Raw genomic sequence first — 13,483 nt, 5'->3', positions numbered from 1 at the left:
GCTGATTGTGTGCACGTAACACGTTAATGTTATAATTCAAGTAGAACTCATTTCCTTTTTAAGAATAGCGTTCTCCACTTGGTCAGGAACCATCTAGGCAAACTATAATTTGCACGTAATAATTTTGAGCCTCGAATCCTAGTTGTATTATTTACTTTATATATTTTGAAATAAAAATCAGTGTTCAGATCAAATCAAACCAGTCAAACAAAGAGCACTTCATTGCGATTTTCCTACTTGGTTTCTCGCTATATCAGCAATGGAGAAAGTCAGGGCTGCAGATGCTGGAGATTGGAGTCAGTTTGCTGCACCACTGTGCAGAATATCAACAATACCGGTTAAGTTTTCTGCTGGAGTTCAAAGTGTAGTAAAGTTCTCGCGCACGTTGTCCGCCGGCGCATTGGTGGTTCAGTGGTAGAATTTTCGCCTGCCACGCGGGAGGCCCGGGTTCGATTCCCGGCCAATGCATTGCCGCTCCCTTTATTTCGAATGCTGCACGGCATAACCGAGTTCAGCCCGATGCAAAGTCTGTTTCGCCTGGCTGCAGACTCACCGATGTCCTGCTGCGCGCGCGGTTAACAGACATGTGTTCACTCCTCGTGTGGGATCGGAAAGAAATCTCCGCCCCACACTGCGCTGCAGGCTCCATTTTTGAGCATTTTCATGACGGAATCCATAGGTTTCTGGAAACTAATGGCATTAAGTAAAATCGACATAGTGAGATGACCGGCCGTGATCCCAGAATGATGGGCCAGACTGCATACGCCGAATGAGATTAGAGTGGTGCTGGAAAAGCACTGCGGGGCAGGCAGCATCCGAGGACCAGCAAAATCGACCTCTCGGGCAGGAGTCCTTCATCAGGAAGGGTACTGTCATATATCCAAACATCTTCTGCTGCTTCATCAGTGACCTTCCTTCTGTCATATAGTCAGAAGTGTGCATTTTTGTTCACGATTGCATAATGATAGCACCACTGACAACTCCTCAGATACTGAAGCAGACCATACTAGGTTCAAATCCAGAAAGCCAATGCCCTCTGACGAACGCAATCGTCTTTCTTTGTGCTAGATGTGACTCCAACCAGTGGATAAACAAAGATTGTAAACCTACTCAGTTCTTCACAACAGAGCGTCATTGATGTTCTCGCATTCAATATCTTTGAATAATGAGTGGCACAGACAGAGTCAATAGCCGGAGTCATAGTTTGAAGATATTAGGAGGAAAGTATCAAGGAGACGTCAGAGGTAGGATCTTTACGCAGAGAGTTGCGAATGCATGGAATGGGTTGCCAGCTGTGGTGGTGGAAGCAGAGTCATTGGGGTCATTGAAGGAACTGCTGGACGTGTACATGGAGAGCAGTGAGTTGAGGGTTGCGTAGGTTACATTATATTAGGATGAAACCTCGGCACAACATCGTGGGCCAAAGGGCCTGTTCTGTGCTGTACTTTTCTATGTTCTATGTTCTATTTGAGGCTGGATTGGAGAAATAGTTGGTATGTTTCCAAAACCAAGGGATGTGCAGGAAAGTGAAGTTGATCATTAACGATGGCATGCAGGCTTGATCTGTGGGCTCTTTCTATCACCATCTCTATGTTCTTGTGTTTATAAATATGAGTTGTGCTGATTGTGTGCACGTAACACGTTAATGTTATAATTCAAGTAGAACTCATTTCCTTTTTAAGAATAGCGTTCTCCACTTGGTCAGGAACCATCTAGGCAAACTATAATTTGCACGTAATAATTTTGAGCCTCGAATCCTAGTTGTATTATTTACTTTATATATTTTGAAATAAAAATCAGTGTTCAGATCAAATCAAACCAGTCAAACAAAGAGCACTTCATTGCGATTTTCCTACTTGGTTTCTCGCTATATCAGCAATGGAGAAAGTCAGGGCTGCAGATGCTGGAGATTGGAGTCAGTTTGCTGCACCACTGTGCAGAATATCAACAATACCGGTTAAGTTTTCTGCTGGAGTTCAAAGTGTAGTAAAGTTCTCGCGCACGTTGTCCGCCGGCGCATTGGTGGTTCAGTGGTAGAATTCTCGCCTGCCACGCGGGAGGCCCGGGTTCGATTCCCGGCCAATGCATTGCCGCTCCCTTTATTTCGAATGCTGCACGGCATAACCGAGTTCAGCCCGATGCAAAGTCTGTTTCGCCTGGCTGCAGACTCACCGATGTCCTGCTGCGCGCGCGGTTAACAGACATGTGTTCGCTCCTCGTGTGGGATCGGATAGAAATCTCCGCCCCACACTGCGCTGCAGGCTCCATTTTTGAGCATTTTCATGACGGAATCCATAGGTTTCAGGAAACTAATGGCATTAAGTAAAATCGACATAGTGAGATGACCGGCCGTGATCCCAGAATGATGGGCCAGACTGCATACGCCGAATGAGATTAGAGTGGTGCTGGAAAAGCACTGCGGGGCAGGCAGCATCCGAGGACCAGCAAAATCGACCTCTCGGGCAGGAGTCCTTCATCAGGAAGGGTACTGTCATATATCCAAACATCTTCTGCTGCTTCATCAGTGACCTTCCTTCTGTCATATAGTCAGAAGTGTGCATTTTTGTTCACGATTGCATAATGATAGCACCACTGACAACTCCTCAGATACTGAAGCAGACCATACTAGGTTCAAATCCAGAAAGCCAATGCCCTCTGACGAACGCAATCGTCTTTCTTTGTGCTAGATGTGACTCCAACCAGTGGATAAACAAAGATTGTAAACCTACTCAGTTCTTCACAACAGAGCGTCATTGATGTTCTCGCATTCAATATCTTTGAATAATGAGTGGCACAGACAGAGTCAATAGCCGGAGTCATAGTTTGAAGATATTAGGAGGAAAGTATCAAGGAGACGTCAGAGGTAGGATCTTTACGCAGAGAGTTGCGAATGCATGGAATGGGTTGCCAGCTGTGGTGGTGGAAGCAGAGTCATTGGGGTCATTTAAGGAACTGCTGGACGTGTACATGGAGAGCAGTGAGTTGAGGGTTGCGTAGGTTACATTACATTAGGATGAAACCTCGGCACAACATCGTGGGCCAAAGGGCCTGTTCTGTGCTGTACTTTTCTATGTTCTATGTTCTATTTGAGGCTGGATTGGAGAAATAGTTGGTATGTTTCCAAAACCAAGGGATGTGCAGGAAAGTGAAGTTGATCATTAACGATGGCATGCAGGCTTGATCTGTGGGCTCTTTCTATCACCATCTCTATGTTCTTGTGTTTATAAATATGAGTTGTGCTGATTGTGTGCACGTAACACGTTAATGTTATAATTCAAGTAGAACTCATTTCCTTTTTAAGAATAGCGTTCTCCACTTGGTCAGGAACCATCTAGGCAAACTATAATTTGCACGTAATAATTTTGAGCCTCGAATCCTAGTTGTATTATTTACTTTATATATTTTGAAATAAAAATCAGTGTTCAGATCAAATCAAACCAGTCAAACAAAGAGCACTTCATTGCGATTTTCCTACTTGGTTTCTCGCTATATCAGCAATGGAGAAAGTCAGGGCTGCAGATGCTGGAGATTGGAGTCAGTTTGCTGCAGAATATCAACAATACCGGTTAAGTTTTCTGCTGGAGTTCAAAGTGTAGTAAAGTTCTCGCGCACGTTGTCCGCCGGCGCATTGGTGGTTCAGTGGTAGAATTCTCGCCTGCCACGCGGGAGGCCCGGGTTCGGTTCCCAGCCAATGCATTGCCGCTCCCTTTATTTCGAATGCTGCACGGCATAACCGAGTTCAGCCCGATGCAAAGTCTGTTTCGCCTGGCTGCAGACTCACTGATGTCCTGCTGCGCGCGCGGTTAACAGACATGTGTTCACTCCTCGTGTGGGATCGGATAGAAATCTCCGCCCCACACTGCGCTGCAGGCTCCATTTTTGAGCATTTTCATGACGGAATCCACAGGTTTCTGGAAACTAATGGCATTAAGTAAAATCGACATAGTGAGATGACCGGCCGTGATCCCAGAATGATGGGCCAGACTGCATACGCCGAATGAGATTAGAGTGGTGCTGGAAAAGCACTGCGGGGACAGGCAGCATCCGAGGACCAGCAAAATCGACCTCTCGGGCAGGAGTCCTTCATCAGGAAGGGTACTGTCATATATCCAAACATCTTCTGCTGCTTCATCAGTGACCTTCCTTCTGTCATATAGTCAGAAGTGTGCATTTTTGTTCACGATTGCATAATGATAGCACCACTGACAACTCCTCAGATACTGAAGCAGACCATACTAGGTTCAAATCCAGAAAGCCAATGCCCTCTGACGAACGCAATCGTCTTTCTTTGTGCTAGATGTGACTCCAACCAGTGGATAAACAAAGATTGTAAACCTACTCAGTTCTTCACAACAGAGCGTCATTGATGTTCTCGCATTCAATATCTTTGAATAATGAGTGGCACAGACAGAGTCAATAGCCGGAGTCATAGTTTGAAGATATTAGGAGGATAGTATCAAGGAGACGTCAGAGGTAGGATCTTTACGCAGAGAGTTGCGAATGCATGGAATGGGTTGCCAGCTGTGGTGGTGGAAGCAGAGTCATTGGGGTCATTTAAGGAACTGCTGGACGTGTACATGGAGAGCAGTGAGTTGAGGGTTGCGTAGGTTACATTACATTAGGATGAAACCTCGGCACAACATCGTGGGCACAACATTCTGTGCTGTACTTTTCTATGTGCTTGGTGCGCGTTCAACAGGAATGTCTTCACTCAGCGTGTTGATTCTAACAAAGATCGCCGTCACCTCCGGCTCTGCAGGCTCCATCTTCATGATGGAATCCATAGGCTTCTGGAATGTAATGGCGTGGAATTCACGTTTTCGGAGAGTTGTCGCCAGCCAGCTTTGTAACTCGTGCATTGGAGGTTCAGTGGTTGGATTCTCGCCTGCCACGTTGGAGGCCCGTGTTCGCCTCCAGTCCAATGCGTTGTCGCGTGTTTTGCTTCAAATATTACGTAGTGTAACGGAGTTCAGCCAGATCGGGATGCGTGTTTCGTCTGGCTGCAGACTATCCAATTTCCTGCCACGTTAAAGACCAAGCCGGTATTTGTTCGCTCATCATGTGGAATCTAACAGAAATTTCTACCCCACAACCCTCTGCAGGCTCAATTTGTAAATTTGGAGATGCCGGTGTTTGACAGGTGTGTACAAATTTAAAAATCATACAACACCCAGTTATATTCCAATAGGTTGAATTTGAAACACACTAGCTTTCGGAGAATCGCTCCTCCATAAAGTGGTTGTGGAGGACACATTTGTAAGACACAGAAGTTATCGCAAAAGTTTACAGTGTGATGTAACTGAAATTATACATTGAAAAATACCTTGATTGTCTGTTGAGTCCTTCATCTGTTCGAATACCATGATAGTTTCACTTCATTCATCAAAAAGCATTATTTTTAAAGTTGCATTCTCAGGTTCACTGTAACAATTGGTGTTAGCTAGACAATATGTTAAAGGTGTTCGCCCCCTGTGTTCTCTGTCTATGCCATGATGTTTAGATTGATTCTAATCTAAAAAGTGAAATAAAAGTGTTTTACATGAATTCATGCAGTTTTTGAGCAATGTACAATTTTCGAACATTTTCATGACATAATCCATATGTTGTTGGAAACCAATGGCATTAAGTAAAATGGTCATAGTGTTGGAAAATGGTCTTGAGATGAACGGCTGTGATCCAAGAATGATGGGATAGACCCCATCGCTGAAAGATCTATCCTGTGTGACTGTCACAGTCACTCAGGCAATCTTTTCGAGGGTAAAGGTTGTTGCGGTCCCAGTGCCTGAGGCAAAGATTGAGTTTTTAATATGATACCCTGAAAAGAATACAACTGGGGTTAAAAAAAAAGGGTCCGGCTTCTGGCTGCTTTTGAAAGAATTGTCCTATGCCAGAGAAAGTGGAGGAATGCAGGTTCAGTTACAATGTTTAAAAGACATTTGGATATGTTCATGAATAGAAAAGGTTTGGAGGGATATGTGCCAAACGAAAGCCGGTGGGACTAGTTTAGTTCAGGAATATGGTCTGCTGAACTGGTTGTCCCACTGTTGTTCCAGAGCGTGAGAATTATCTATTCGAAAATGTATCTAACTCCTTTACGAAATTTACTATTGAAAACACTACCCCTTCCTCTCTCGTCAATTCAAACATTCCAAACCATCAAAAATCAGAACTTAGGGTTGGTTCTATGATTAATTATTTTGATGTTTTGGGTCTGTAACTCAACAGATCTTTCAGTCCTTGCTTCTCCTTTAAAATTTTTCAATTGAATTCACCAAGTCCCCTTCTAAAGTGCACCAATTTATGCTTCCCTCAAATCCCAATTATGGACTTCAACAGCACTTTTGTAGCGCCTCTCAATCTGTTACCATCCCACTAACTTTTTTTAATTCTAGGACGGCGTTTCCTAGAATGGAAGGCAGGACATTTTCTTGACTGAAATTACACATTTTTTTGGAAAAGTAACTTAGAAGGTGGTGTTTTGTAACAGATTCTTACGTGTTTATCATGACATATTCATGTCTGAGCGCAATTTTAAGTCATACAAATCTGTTTACTTCCACAGAGTTAAAGTCAGGCCGAAAGAGATGTCAGGCAAAAGTGAGGGCGGCAGATGCTGGAAATCGGAGTCGAGATTAGAGTAGTGCTGGAAAAGCACAGCAGGTCAGGCAGCATCCGAGGAGCAGGAAAGTCAACGTTTCGGGCAAACGCCCTTCATCAGGGATGAAGGCAGGGAGACACTGCGGTGGAGAGATAAATGGGAGTGGGCTGCAGCTGAGGAGAAGGTAGCAAAGAGTACAATAGGTGGATGGGGGCAGGGATGAAGGTGATAGATCAGAGAGGAGGGTGGAGCAGATAGGTGGGAAGGAAGATTGGCAGGTAGGGCAAGTCATGAGAATGGTGCTGAGTTGGAAAGTTGGAACTGGGATAAGGTGGGAGGAGAGGAAATGAGGAAACTGGTGAAGTCCACATTGATGCCCTGGTGTTGGAGTGCTCCAATGTAGAAGATGAGGCATTCTTTCTCCAAGCATCGGGAGGTGAGGGAGTGGCGCTGTAGGAGGCCTAGGATGAAAGAGCTGTCAGTCATGCAACTACAGCTCACTGGAGTTCACCAGAGGCTCACTGATTATGTTACCCAGTATAGTGTCAAAGTGTCTGAAAGTGTACCTCCCAGCTCAGCAAGCATACTTACATCCAGAAGTATAACTCTATGGGTGTATATGTTTTATTACAATAATTAATCATTGTTAGATTTCACCTAAACATTGTTCTAAAATTCCACAATATATAATGTAAATAGTACAACTTGGATTCTCGGCCCAAAATTATTACTCCCAAATTATAGCTTGCTTACATGGTAGAGAAGGCTATTTTTAAAATGGAAAATGAGTTCTATTTTAATTATTACATGAACATGTTGTGTGCAGACAATCAACACAACTCATATTGAGAAACACAGGAACATAACGATGGTGGTAGAATTAGCCCACAAATCAAGCCTGATCCAATATTATTAATGATCAACTTCACTATCTTGCCCATCCATTGGTTTTATAAGCATAAAAACCATTTCTCTAATCCAACTTCAAATATATTCAATGCTAGAACATCAATGACCTTCCATTGTGAAGAACTCAGTCCATTCACGATCTTTGTTTTTCCACTGGTTGGAGTCATATCTAGCACAATGGTAGGTGGTTGTAATTGTCAGACGTCATTGGTTTGCTGCATTTGATTCAGTATCTGAGGAGTTGTTAATGGTGCTATCATTATACAATCATGAACAAAAATGCCCACTTCTGACTTTATGATGAAAGGACGCTGTGTGACCCAACAGGTCTCTCAGTCCCTGCTTCTCTTTCAAAATTATTCAATTGAATTCAGCAACTCCTCTTCTAAAGTTGACCACTTTATGCTTCCCTCAATTCCCAATTGTCGACTTTGACAGCACTTTTGTAGCACCTTTCGATCTATTACTATCACACTAAGTTCTTTTTTTAAATTCTAGGACAGTGTTTCCTGGAATAGAAGGAAGGACATTTTCTTGACTGAAATTACACGTTTTATGGAAAAATTACTTAGAATGTGGTGTTTTGTAATATATTCTTACCTGTTTATCATTACACGGTCATGTTTGAGCCCAATCTTAAGTCATACAAATCTATTTACCTCCACAGAGTTAACATCAGGCTGAAAGAGGTATTAGTCATGCAGTTGCTCACTGGAGTTAGAACATAGAACATAGAACAGTACAGCACAGAACAGGCCCTTGGGGCCACGATGTTATGCCGAACATTGATCCTCGTGTTAGGTAAACCTAACGTACGAACCCTCAGATTTCTGTGACCAAATGCATGTCCAGCAGTCTCTTAAATATCCCCAATGACCTCGCTTCCACAACTGCTGCTGGCGACGCATTCCATACTCTCACAACTCTCTGCGTAAAGAACCCGCCTCTGACATCCCTTCTATACTTTCCGCCAAACAGCGTAAAACTATGACCCTTCGTGTTAACAATTTCTGCCCTGGGAAAAAGTCTCTGGGTATCAACTCTATCTATGCCTCTCATTATCGTGTACACCTCAATTAGGCCCCCTCTCTTCCTTCTTTTTTCTAATGAAAAAAGTCCGAGCCCAGTCAACCTCTCTTCGTACGATAAACCCTCTATTCCAGGCAGCATCCTGTAAACCTCCTCTGAACCCTCTCCAAAGCATCCACGTCTTTCCTATAATAGGGCGACCAGAACTGCACACAGTATTTCAAGTGCGGTCTAACCAACGTTTTATAGAGCTGCAACACGATGTCACGGCTCTTAAACTCAATTCCCATGTTAATGAAAGCCAAAACACCATATGCTTTCTTAACAACCCTGTCCACTTGGGTGGCAATTTTAAGGGATCTATGTACCTGCATACCAAGATCCCGCTGTCCCTCCACACTGCCAAGAATTCTGTCTTTAATCCTGTACTCAACTTTCAAATTCGACCTTCCAAAATGCATCACTTCGCATTTATCCAGGTTGATCTCCATCTGCCATCTCTCAGCCTATCTCTGCATCCTGTCAATATCACGCTGCAGCCTACAACAGTCCTCCATACTGTCAACGACACCTCCAACCTTTGTGTCGTCTGCAAACTTGCTAAATCATCCTTCAATCTCCTCATCCAAGTCATTAATAAAAATTACAAAGCCTAGAGGCCCAAGAACAGAGCCCTGTGGAACACCACTCACCACTGACTTCCAGGCAGAATACTTTCCTTCCACTACCACTCGCTGTCTTCTGTCGACCAGCCAATTCTGTAACCAGACAGCTAAATTTCCCTGTATCCCATTCCTCCTGACCTTCTGAACGAGCCTACTATGGGGAACCTTATCAAATGCCTTGCCGAAGTCCATATACACCACATCCACCGCTCGACCCTCACCAACTTGTCTAGTAACATCCTCAAAGAACTCAATAAGATTTGTGAGGCATGACCTGCCCCTCACAAAGCCGTGCTGACTGCATTTAATGAAGCCATGCTTTTCTAGATGGTCATAAATCCTATCCCTCAGAATCCTTTCTAACACCTTGCAGACGACAAACGTGAGACTGACTGGTCTGTAATTGCTAGGGATTTCCCTACTTCCTAGTTCATCAGAGGCTCAGTGATGATGTGTACCTATTATGGTAACAAAGCATCTGAAAATGAACCTTCCAGCTCAGCGAGTAAACTTACATCAGAAGTATTATTCGATGGATGTATATGTTTTATTACAATACTTAATCATTGTTAGATTTTATCTAAACGCTTTTTAAAAATTTCACAATCTATAGTGTAGAAAATACAACTTCGATTCTAGGTACAAAATTATTACTTGCAAGTTATAGTTTGCCAATAGATTCCTGACCAGGTGGAGAAGGCTATTCTTAAAATGGAAATGAGTTACATTTTAACTAAAACATAAACATGCTGTGTGCACACACAATCAGCACAACTCATATGTATAAACACAAGAACATAGAGATGGTGGTAGAAATAGCCCACAGATCAAGCCTGCTCACTATTATTAATGATCAGCTTCACTTTCTTGCCCATCCCTTGGTTTTGGAAGTATACCAACTATTTCTCCAATCCAACCTCAAACATATTCAATGCTAGAACATAAATGACACTCTATACTGGTGAACTGAGTTGGTTCACAATCTTTGTTTATCCACTGGTTGGAGTCATATCTAGCACACAGGAAGACAGTTGTGTTCATCAGAGGTCATTGGCTTGCTGCATTTGAACATGGTCTGCGTCAATATCTGAGGAGTTGTGAATGGTGCCATCATTATGCAATCATGAACAAAAATAGCCCACTTTATGTCAGCAGGAAGGTCACTGATGAAGAGGTAGAAGATGTTTGGGTCTATGACAATATCCTGGACAATACAGCGGGAGTGACTCTTATTTATGAGCCTGCACTCCTGGGCTCGAGTCACACTAGAAAAAGGTTGTATTGAAAAAAATTAACCTAGACAATGCCCAGGCTTGGGTTAAGAAATAGCAAGTACAATTGCACAATACAAATGCCAGGAAATGACCCACCTCTCACCATTTTCTCAAGAACAATTTGAGATGGGCAATAACAATGACCTAGCAAGCAATTAAATGCTCATCCAATGAATATAAGAAATAAAAACCTTCACTTTTCAGATCAGTCATAGGTATAGTCATATATACAGCACAGAAACAGACACTTCGGTCTAATTTGTCCATGCCGACCAAATGTCCCAACCTAAGCTACTCCTATTTGCCAGCACTTAGCCCATATCCTTCTCAGCCCGTTCTACTCATATACCCATCAAGATGTTTTTTTTTAATCTTATAATTGTACCAGCCTCCACCACTTCCTCTGGCAGCTGATTCCATACATGCATCATCCTCTGTGTGAAAAACTTGCCCCGAAGGTCTTTTTAAAAATTTTTCCTTCTCATCCTAAACCTCTGCTCTCTAGTGCTGGACCCCGCCCCCCCCCCCCCACCCCTCCCTTCAGGGTAAAACAAAACTTCTCTATTTATCCTATCCATGCCCCTCATGATTTTATAAACCACTATAATGTCACCCCTCAGCCTCCGACGCTCCAGGGAAAACAGCCGCAGCCTATTCAGCCTCTCCCTATTGCTCATCCCTGGCAACATCGTTGGAAATCTTCTCTGAACGCTTTCAAGTTGCACAACATCCTTCCGAGAGGAAGGAGATCAGAATTGCACGCAATATTCCATAAGCTAGTCTTTCTCGACTTGATCACTGGTAGACAAAATCAGGAACAGGAAAAAGGAGGCAGCAACCAACTGGACTTTGCAAATCCCTGTGAAGGTTCGCAGGAGGAATGGGGAGAATGAGTGGAGATTCTGTTGCTCTCAGCAACAAAGCAAGTACCCGGCCGACCAGAAAAATCTCTGGTGTACAATCGCGGATCTCTAAACGGACTTGAGCAAATGAATCCTTTGCTGGTCAGGTGAATTGGCCGTGCTAACTTGCCCATGGTGTTAGGTGATTAGTCAAGGGTAAATATAGAGTAGGAGAACCGGTCTGGGTGGGTTACTCTTTGGAGGGTCGGAGTGGACTTGTTAGACCCAAGGGCCTGCTCTGTACTGTATGGAATGTAATCTAGTTCTCCGTCGTTCATCCGAGATGATTAAGGGGTCAAAAATGAGATGAGAGGAGTCAATTTAGAAAATCAATTGTTCCAACAGTAACTTATTCCACCCACTCAGCATGCAGTGGCAACCGCAATGAAAATATTTTCATTTGAATCAAGTTGATTTTTAACTTTGTGCACCTCAGTCCAACACCAGCATCTCCAAATCATTACATTTGGACAGCTGTGCTCCACACATCAGAGGAAACATTTTTTCAAGTACAAGAACGGAAGTTGCTGGAAAAACGGTCAACGGAGCCGAGAGTATAACTTTGATTTCTCTGCACAGATGCTGTCAGACCTGCTGAGCTTTTCCAGTAACGTCTGTTCTTGTTTCATTGCGATTTTGCTACTTGGTTTCTTGCTACATCAGCAATGGCGAAAGTGAGGGCTGCAGATACTGGAGATTGGAGTCAGTTTCCAGCACCACACTGTTTCAACAAGACTGGTTTAATTCCCCGCTGCGATTCAAACTACAGGAGAGTTCTGGTAAGTCTTACATGTACTTGCATTGGTGGTTCAGTGGTAGAATTCTCACCTGCCACGCGGGAGGCCCGGGTTCGATTCCCGGCCAATGCATTGCGGAGCTTTTTTTCTTTAACTTCAAATGTTACACAGTGTAACACACTTCAGCCAGATCGGATGCCTGTTTCGTCTGGCTGCAGACTCTCCAATTTCCTTCCACGATAAAGACCAAGCAGGAACTTGTTCACGCAGCGTTTGGAATCTAACAGAAATCTCTACTCCACACGGCTCTGCAGACTTAACTTTTGAACATTTTCATAACAGAATCTATAGGTTTCTGGAAGGTAATGGCATTAAATAAAATGGACATACTACCATGAAAATATTTTCATTTGGACAAAATTAAAAATCACAGAACACCAGGTTAAAGTCCAACAGATTTAATTGGAAGCACAATCACCTGATGTAGGACAGAGCTCAGGAGAAACTTCTTCACGCAGAGAGTGGTGGCTGTGTGGAATGCTCTGCCCCAGAGGGCAGTGGAGGCCCACTCTCTGGATTCATTTAAGAAAGAGTTGGATAGAGCTCTCAAAGATAGTGGAATCAAGAGTTATAGAGATAAGGCAGGAACAGGATACTGATTAGGAATGATCAGCCATGATTATATTGAATGGCGGTGCAGGCTCGAAGGGCTGAATGGCTTACTCCTGCACCTATTGTCTATTGTCTATTGTAGGAGCAGCGCTCCGAAAGCTAGTGCTTCCAATTAAACCTGGTGTTTTTTTGATTTTTAACTTTGTACACCCCAGTCCACTCCGGCATCTCCAAATCATTGCATTTGAACAGCTGTCTTCCGTGATATCTGGATGTACAAAGTGCTTCACACATCAGAGGAAGCATTATTTTTAAGTACAAGAAAGGTTACTGGGAAAACGGTCAACGGAGCCGAAAGGTTAACTTTGATTTCTCTGCACAGATGCTGCCAGACCTGCTGTGCTTTTCCAGCAAATTCTGTTTTCGTTTCTGATTTCCAGTATCCGCAGTTCTTTCGGTTTTCGTTTTCTTTAAGTGTTCTTGCTGTCGTCATGATGTGCAGGTGCCAGTGTTGGACTGCGGTGGAGCAGAACACTCTTCCGTCAACGAGAACTGAACAAAACTGGCGGCACAATTAATCATAGAATCCCTACAATGTGGAAGCAGTGACCCTTCGAAGACCAACCCATTCCCCCAAGCTATATTTACCCCTGAGTAATGCATCTAATATACACATCCTGAGCACTATGGGCAATATAGCATGGCCAATTCACCTAACCTGTTCATCTTTGGAATGTGAGAAATCCCACACAGACAT

General features: G+C 43.5%; 3 non-coding genes across 3 annotated transcripts; all 3 read left to right on the top strand.

Moving 5' to 3' along the window:
- Positions 1-397: 397 nt before the first annotated feature.
- Positions 398-468, top strand: trnag-gcc (transfer RNA glycine (anticodon GCC)). The gene has a single exon. It is a non-coding gene; the product is annotated as a tRNA-Gly (tRNA).
- A 1,548-nt stretch (positions 469-2,016) lies between these two features.
- On the top strand, positions 2,017-2,087 carry trnag-gcc (transfer RNA glycine (anticodon GCC)). The gene has a single exon. It is a non-coding gene; the product is annotated as a tRNA-Gly (tRNA).
- Positions 2,088-12,175: 10,088 nt separating this feature from the next.
- trnag-gcc (transfer RNA glycine (anticodon GCC)) lies at positions 12,176-12,246 on the top strand. The gene has a single exon. It is a non-coding gene; the product is annotated as a tRNA-Gly (tRNA).
- Positions 12,247-13,483: the final 1,237 nt, after the last annotated feature.

The sequence above is a fragment of the Chiloscyllium plagiosum genome, unplaced genomic scaffold (assembly GCF_037043375.1).
Source record: "Chiloscyllium plagiosum isolate Xiang-an unplaced genomic scaffold, Cpla_swu_hap1 HiC_scaffold_35, whole genome shotgun sequence".
Taxonomy (NCBI): domain Eukaryota; kingdom Metazoa; phylum Chordata; class Chondrichthyes; order Orectolobiformes; family Hemiscylliidae; genus Chiloscyllium; species Chiloscyllium plagiosum.
The sequence above is the reverse complement of the archived record's forward strand: the minus strand, read 5'-3'. Positions and strand labels throughout refer to the sequence as shown.